Raw genomic sequence first — 9,015 nt, forward strand, 5'->3', positions numbered from 1 at the left:
CTTGCCTTGTTTTGTTGTGTATGCTGTATGTCTTTCTTTTGCAATGATCATTCATTTTTGAATGTGAGCAGAGGAGAATGAGCCCACTTTGGAGGTTGTCCTGGAAGATTCTGAAAACACAGATGCTGCTGCCTAGACCTTTAGGGATTTTATTTTGCTCTTCCTATGTTCTGTGTTTTTGAAATACTTAGAGTTCCTTCCACGTTTTTAAATTTCCTCTTGTTTCTGGATTACTGTAATCACAACCTACATATTTTTCTTACTCTTAAACTGCTCTCTTTTATTATCTATGATGACGTCTTAAATTATATAATTATACGTTATATTTTGGGATGTCACATTTATGGTATCAGAGCAGTTTTGTCCTTAGGATGACCTGTGTGTTGCAGGTTTATCGTGTCTTCTTTGTGAAAAGTTGAGTCTAAATGGTATGGTTCACCATTTATTCCAAGTATACATAGTAAAATTATGTATCTAACTGGAAGCTTTGAGAACAGAAAATGTCTCTATAGAAGGAATGAGGGTGCACACTCATGACTTTTACTAGAGATGATTTTCCTTTCTTAATTCTGAAGGTTTGGAGTAAGAAAGAGTTAGGGTTCCAGAGTTGTTTTAGATATAAATTCCTGTCTTTTCTTGCCTTTGTGGTAGTGTACTATGCTATTTAGTAGTAGGGAAATGCATATTCAGGACAACTTGAACTGTATACCTTCTTTAGAATTTAATTAAGCCTTTGAGACAAATTCTTGCCTCAAAAGCAAGGATTTAGAAGACCAAAATTTAGGTTTCAAAGGACTAGTGAATATATTGGGATTTAGAAACTGAAAATCATAATTTTGTCAATTGCTACACTAATAAACATTTTTCCTTGCATTCATTGAGCCGAGCATAGTGATGAAGTACTGATGGAAACTATTTTATATTATAAAATAAGGCATTATTTATTAACTAGCTTCAAATAAAACAGTAAGTCACTAAAAGTAGGATATTATTCCTATGTATATTGCATATAAAATTTCTGTCTTTTTAAGAAATTGTATTCCAGTACACAAGTGTTCAGAACATCTTTTTTATAAAATATTTTATCCTGATTACAAATATTAGATAAACTTAATTGGAAAAAAAAATCTCTCTAACCTCGTGTCTTTTCATTTAAAACAAATATCTTGTTCTAAAAAGCTTTGGAAGTTTATTGGTTTGTTTGTTGTTGCTTTTAATATGTAATTTTGTTTTTAGTTTTTTGTCTTAATATCTTTTCTTTTTACTCTTGTACATCAATCACTTCTCTAATAAATTTTATACTTGATGAAAAAAATAAATAAAAGAGAATTTTTTTTTGAATGGTTTAGGAGTATTATTTTTAATTGTTAACTTTTTAATATTGATTATTTTCTGAGTAAATTACACTCTCATCCCTTGAGAGATTGTTAGATTACACTGTTCTTCCCTTAGTTTTGAAAAATTATGCTGATAGAACTTACATTAAATTAAAATCCAGAAATACTAACCAGGAAACAAGAATGTCCTTATGGTCATTGATTAATTCCTCAAATAGTGATAACTCTAAACAAAATTAGTTTCAGGCATTTTGAGGAATCTGAACCCCCACACAAAACAATATCATTGCATTATTTTACCCTAACTACCAATAACTTCCCTAATTAATAGGCTATGCTCAACTAATTGACAGTTGAATCCACTAAATATTACACATTATAATTTTTCTTATTCTTTATTTGATACACACATTTAATAGAAGGTTGTCTTGTTCTATCAATACTCTTCCTTTCAAGTGGGATCTTGCCCACAAGGTGGAATTAAGGAAACACTTGTTGAATCTCAGATGCTAACTCCCAACTATTCTCACATGGTGAAAGTTGCTGTCATTTGAGCAACACTTCTACATCTTCCTGAGCATTATGTCTGCCATTGAAGACAACTTCTTGAAATCTTTGGAGCTCCCTGCCTTCAGCCAGAGCAGCAGGTAAACCTTGTTCCAATGATAAACCTCACAACATGCCACATAGTTCTTAATATCATTTTTTATAGCCACCCAAGATACTGCATTGACCACCCTTTTGTAAGTCCAAGAAAAACAAGAATGTCGTGCTAATGGAGAATCATGTAAATTCTGCTGAAGGATAAGAATTTGGCCAGGTTTACAAGGAAGCAACGACTTTCCTTTAAATTATAGCTGATTTTTTTTTTCTTAATTCATAACCAATGTGATTCTCATTCTTTGTTACTAAATTCTGGTAAAATCTTACAGAGCCGTAGATCTTTAATTAATTTAGAATCCCATTCAGGGAAATTTTCACCATTCACCACTAATGTAGTCACTAATTATTTTGTTACAAAAACTAGGGTATGTTCGGAAATTTCCATTGCTTCTTCCTTCTTGTACCCCACCCCCATAATTCACAACCCATTTTTTTTTCTTTAATCATCCTCCTTTTGCTTCATAGCTCCAAAACTTTATTTTGTCTTCTAATGTGTTTTAGCTAAAGGTATAAAAGTTTAGTGGCATGCATATTTTCTGAGAAAAATTTACTTGGAAGGTCATTCATAGTTACACAAAATTGCTGAGATCACATTATCTTGAGCTTTATTCGTTATTTAATGCATTAATACTTTAATTATAATAAAAATTTAAATGCACGTTGGATTTGTCAAATTATGTTAGACGTGTATATTATATTTTTTATTTTATTTTTTTTTATTGATTGACGCAAAGATTCGACCGTTAACCTAGTATCTCAACCAGGTCAATAACTAGACTGGTTTTCATAACACTAGATTTGGGATCTTTTATTGGTCCACTAAACTTGAAAACGCCCTTCTCTGTTCTCTCGAAGTTGGTTTGTTGGTACAGTAGTTCTCATTCTACTAAAGTAGAGGTTGGGAGCAACAAAATAAAGTTGTCCAAGAAAAAAAAAATTACTTAGCATTAAACTTAAAGTCTAACTTAACCTTACTAAACATCTTACAAGGTTAGTACCCTACTTCTATATTCTATTTTAGTTATATTCACCCTTCAAATTTTATTTAAGACAACCCGCAAACGGGCTTCAAGTACCGTAGGGTAGAGGTGATATCATTTAATGAAATTCCTAAAAAGCTCCTTCAATTTCTCATAATTCCTAATGAATTTTCCCAATTTTACCTCTTTTATTCTACGCTGCGATTTTGAGGAGCATTTCTAGGGTGTTGCCAATGGCACCCAAGAAAGACTAGAGTTCAATGGGGAAGTAAAGCACAGAAGAAAAGTCAATGGGGGATGCGGATAAGGGTGGAAATGAAGAGTAAATCTTTTTATGTAAGAGTTTCTAGTTGGTGTTCTGAAGCAATGTTAACGGGGTTAGAACTTGTGCAGCAGACCATGGAGAAAGTGAAACTCATTCAAGAAAGGATGAAGGCATCTTAGAACAGGCAGAAGTCATATGCTGACCAGAGGCAAAAACCTTTGGAGTTTGCAGTTGGAGATCATGTGTTCCTTCGAGTGACTCCCATTACTGGCGTAGGGAAGGCCATTCGAGTTAAGAAATTGTCTCCTAAGTACCTAGGCCCTTATCAAATCTTGAGAAGAATAGGGTCAGTCGCCTATGAAATTGCAATGCCTCCACAACTGGCTAATCTTCATCCTGCGGTTCACGTCTCACAAATTTGAAGATATGTACCTGATCCGACGCATGTGCTAGAAGTTGAAGACATTCAAGTGAAGGAAGACCTGTCTATGGAGGTGCAGCCTGTTAGAGTTGATGAGAGACAGACAAAATGACCTAGTGGAAAGAATACTAGACTTGTCAAGGTCATCTAGGACGAGAAGACCGGCGACTCCACTTGGGAATTGGAGGAAGAAATGCAGAAGTGTTATCCTCACCTATTCTCTGGTAAGTCTATTTTCGCGGACGAAAATTTTATTTGTTGGGGAGAATGTAAGACCCTTAAAATTTTAAGGCTATGGGCCTCAGGAAAAGCAGTCAGGCCCATCAGAGCTGGCTCTTGGCCTTGAGAGGGGTCTCTCCCTTAGTCAGCATTTTCATTCTTCAGAATTCCAGTCTCTCTCTAGAAACTCCATAACCAAACCCTAACTCTTCTCCATCTTCTCTCTTCTTTTTCAGAAATTTAAACCGTACAAAACTCCAATTGGTGCCTTCAACTCGTTTCTGGTGTCGGGGGCTTCAGTTTGAGCCTACCATATTTCTATTTCACTTGGTAAGTAAGTTTTCCCNAATTTCCTCCANTGTNCTTGCCCTAAGTATGTACTATTTTCTGATTTTTATGAGTCTTGTATAATTTGGTCTTCCATTCTTCACTGTTTCAACTCAAAAAGCTAATAAAAAACTCCATCACCTAATCAGTGATTTATAGGTCCGGTTTTGTTCAGCACAGTGTAAGGATTTCCTTAGGANCGTTCTCTAATATTTTAAAACTGTGGGCTTTCCAGGTAAGGGGAGTTAATTTTATAAATAATCATTTTAAATTGTTTCTGGATATTTTAGAAAATATACTGAAAGTATGGTGTATGGATTTGAACCTGTTTGANGTTCTTACATATGATAAAATCTGAATTTCTTTGTATGTGATTTATGAGATTGTATTGCCACTGTTTCATGTTCTCGGATTTTAATATGTCCTGAACTATGTCCAATTGATCACTGTGTTTGGACTGTTGAATATGATGGTTATAATCTGCTGCATTACTATTGCCATATTTATTGTTGATTTTGGATGGGTATGAAGCTAAACTAGCTCTATTTGACTTAATGGATAATGGAACNTATATATGCTGAGGTTGTTTTGGGTGACTGGAAATTANGTTGCACTGTTATTTTGATGGGGGACTTGGGCTGTATAGAAAACCTAGGTCTGTGGGTGGAAGTGAGGCACTGGGAAGGGTACTGGAGGACTAGAACACAGNAGCTCAATTCAGATAAATTAACCAAGCTAATTTCAGACCTTAGGATACCTTGAATGAGTAAACTGAACTTTTTAGGATACCTTCTCTGTTGGTAGGATAGAGGGAACCTAAAAACCAGAGCTGGCACGTCACTCATCATAGAGCAGCCCTGACCTGGTCCAGTACGTTGTGACTAGTCATANGTGTTGGTGACGAAGGTGAGTCCGCTGCGGTGGACATCTGTTCCNACTCCGTTGACCAATTGGGGTATGAGAAGGTGGGAGAGAGTAGAACCTTTAAGCCATGATCAGTAGCTGAATTTGATTTCGTTTGGTTTGGGGAGAGGGAATTAGCATATTGAATTCGAGTATCTGTAGCATTGGGGTGGTTGGGTTGTTTAGGCAATCTAGTTAAGTTACATGGAACCTGTGTGAGGCATAAAACTGAACAAAAACACTTTAGAAGTGGTCTCTTTGATTTGATCCCCTAAACCATAGGACTTTGGAAATTTTAGTAGAGAACCAACCTAAATTAACTTAATTCCACCCTAGGAATAAATTAGGAGCAAGCATTCTATAAAAATGAATAATTTAACGAGTAATTTCATAACTAAGGAAACATTGTAAATTATTTTGAGATACTATGTATCATAATATATTATATTAGTTAATGTACGTAATATATATATATATATATATATATATATATATATATATATATATATATATATTTTATTATGGAATTTAAGATTGTTTTGGCAAGTATAATTTTAAGATTTTATGTGTGTGAAAAGTGTGGAGATTGTGTTAAATGTATGATCGAATATCTAATACACGTTATTGAGAATGTTTATTATTTAGATTACGTGTATGTTTATTTTGGCAAAAAGTGTATTAGTACAAAGTGACAAAGTTGTGATCCAAGTTAAGTAACAAGTTCTATAAGTTCAAGATCTCTTGGTGAGATCTTTAGTGTTTTAAAATGAAAGTAGGGGCTCAGCCTTGGGAGTCATTCTGACGCTTCAATGGTCAATCAAACTCACTTAGAGAGGTTGAACCATGTGGTGAGAAGTAGCAGGAGGTCCTTAGTCTTGGGGGCTCCCAGTATGCCTCAAGGCGCGGAACGGACTAACCTCGTGAGTGTGGCAGGGTTGGGAACCCAAGTTTCATAAGTCACCACGGGTGCAAGACTCGCCATAGCCCGACTCTCATTTTAAAGTCCGGACGAGTCAAGTCTAGAATCTCACATGTTTAGGTTGTTTGCTATAAAATGTGTTTGTTATCCATGCACTCTCTTATGATCAAATGTTTAATCTGTTGCATGATGTTTATTTATATAATTAGCTCACCCTTGCCTTGTTTTGTTGTGTATGCTGTATGTCTTTCTTTTGCAATGATCATTCATTTTTGAATGTGAGCAGAGGAGAATGAGCCCACTTTGGAGGATGTCCTCGAAGATTCTGAAAACACAGATGTTGCTGCCTAGACCTTTAGGGATTTTATTTTGCTCTTCCTATGTTCTGTTTTTGAAATACTTAGAGTTTCTTCCACGTTTTTAAATTTCCTCTTGTTTCTGGATTACTGTAATCACAACCTAGATACTTTTCTTACTCTTAAACTGCTCTCTTTTATTATCTATCATAACGTCTTAAATTATATAATTATACGTTATATTTTGGGATGTCATAATGTATTATCTATTTTGAAACATAAAATTCGTTAAGGTTATGTTTTGAAAAGTGAAAATAGAAAAAAATATTTAAACAATTTTAAATCTTAATTTTTTATTAGGTATGGTAGGAACATAAATTTTTTCCTCAAAATTTAAGGGAATCTTTCCCATAAGAAATTGAATGTTTGATTATCAATTTCATAATAAACACTAATATTTTCCCTCTTAAAAAATATGTGGAATGACATGATTAAAGTTCATTATCATATATCTAAAATATTGTTCAAACATGAAACTACATCATACTTTTATGTTTAAAAAACACTTCAAAAATTAAAAGAAAAATATTTAAATTGTTTTAAACCTTAATTTATAAATTATATATATAATATTTATTATAACTAAATATATAATTTTTGTAGTATGTTAAATAACTAATATATCCATTTCCGCGATATTTATTATAATAGATCTTAAAATTTATTTGCTTAAGTATATTTAAATTAAAGTAATAATAATGCTAATATGATTGAAGTAATAACAATAATAATAAGTGTTTAAAAATTGGCATACATATAATGAAATATTAAAATGAATCATTCGAGTAAAATAATTTGACATATGGAATGAGTTTATTTTTTAACATATTGAAGAAAGTAAGTAACCTGCATAAAAAAATATTATATATTATTTGTAATTGACTTTTGAAATAAATATATAGATATTATTATAATATGAAAGATATACACTTATTATTTGATTCAAATTTTTATAATTATGCAAACGAAAATAATAACACAGTCCAAAACTTCTAAAACTACTAATACCATTACCTACTTTAATATTACAATGGAAAGAATTTGGTCAAAATCATACGAAAATTCAACAACCAATAAAGTGAATCAAAAACCTAAAATTTTAGATCTTACACCAAATCAACAATTTCAAAAACCAGCTGAAGGCTAATGGTAATATTAGAAATCATAAGAGCATAAGGTTTTGTTCAATTGATTGGATTTGAAGAAGGATAATTGAGAAGATTTGAGAAAATTTGAAAATAAATTTTTATTATTATTTATTTGAATAGATTTAGAAATAAATGAAAGTGAATTTGGAAATAAATTTTTTTAATGTATCACATAAATTCAATCTTACACTAAAAACTTTTATTCTAAATTCACTATCATTTCTTTCAGATTCAATTTCGTTTGAGATTTCAAATTCTTACGTGGGTAAGAAAGATCTGAAATGTTACCAATTTCTAAGATGCAAAGCAGTTGTTGAATTCTGATAGTTGCAGTTAAGCTGTCACGCGTAACCATTGAAGAATTTAACAGCTATTCATCCAGTACAAATATTTACCTATTCAACACCTTTATTTTATTTTAGTGAAAAATAATATTTTAACATACACAATTTTTAACCTTCATTTCATATTTTTTTAATTTTTTTTCTCTAGAAAATATATATATATATATATATATATATATATAATTATTTTATTTTTTTAATATGTATTAAATAAATGTAAATATATACCATCTTATTGTTACAATGTTTTTTCAGAAGAAAACTCTTGATAACCTACACTTACTTCCATCTAGTTTTTCAATGAATAAGATTTACAAACTAAGTCATACTAGTTAGGTTAGTTAAATTTTCTTGGGTGTTTCATCCTCCACCTCCAAGTATTTCATCCTGCACCTCCAATTTCCGAAAATACCCTTATTTAATTAATAGTTTAAGAGTTTAATGTTTTGATTAATGTGAATTTCTGTGCCAGCATTGAGATCACCTCCATTTTGTTCCAATCAGTAAGCATGCATTTTGCTGACCTCTGCAACCCTTGACCCTGCACCCCTTCACTCTACACCCCTACATCACTCCTGCACCCAACTCCTGCACCCAACTTCTGCACCCCACTCCTGCACTCTCTCATTTCCAGCATACCACTTCTGCACCCCACTCCTACACTCTCTCATTTCCAGCATAGTGATTCATCTTTATAAACAAACCTTACACCCCTCCATCTTTGAAATGCAATTAGCTTGAGGTTTTGTACTTTGTAAGTAATGAGTGTTGGTTATATATATTTCAGAAGGATTGTTGAGTGTAAGTTGAACTGCTTCATTTGTAGTGGGGCGGTATCGGCTTCTTCCTATTAGCTCATTTTTTAGCGTTAGAGGTTAGTATTTATTTTAAAATTGGTTTGCATCTTCCTGCTTCGATTGATATAGCTGATGGATGGTTAATATTTTTTTAAAATCTGTTTGCATGTTCTTATTCTTCGTTGTATTGATATTAAGAGATAAGAGGTATTTAATTTTAGTTAGAATGTTTCATAAAACGAAAACATGTGCGAATCGGATATGGATATCCGATTAACATATCATCAGATTTGGATATCCGATGCACAAAATCTCGGATTTAGATTTCCGATGCCC

This window comes from Vigna radiata, chromosome 11 (genome assembly GCF_000741045.1).
Source record: "Vigna radiata var. radiata cultivar VC1973A chromosome 11, Vradiata_ver6, whole genome shotgun sequence".
Classification (NCBI taxonomy): domain Eukaryota; kingdom Viridiplantae; phylum Streptophyta; class Magnoliopsida; order Fabales; family Fabaceae; genus Vigna; species Vigna radiata.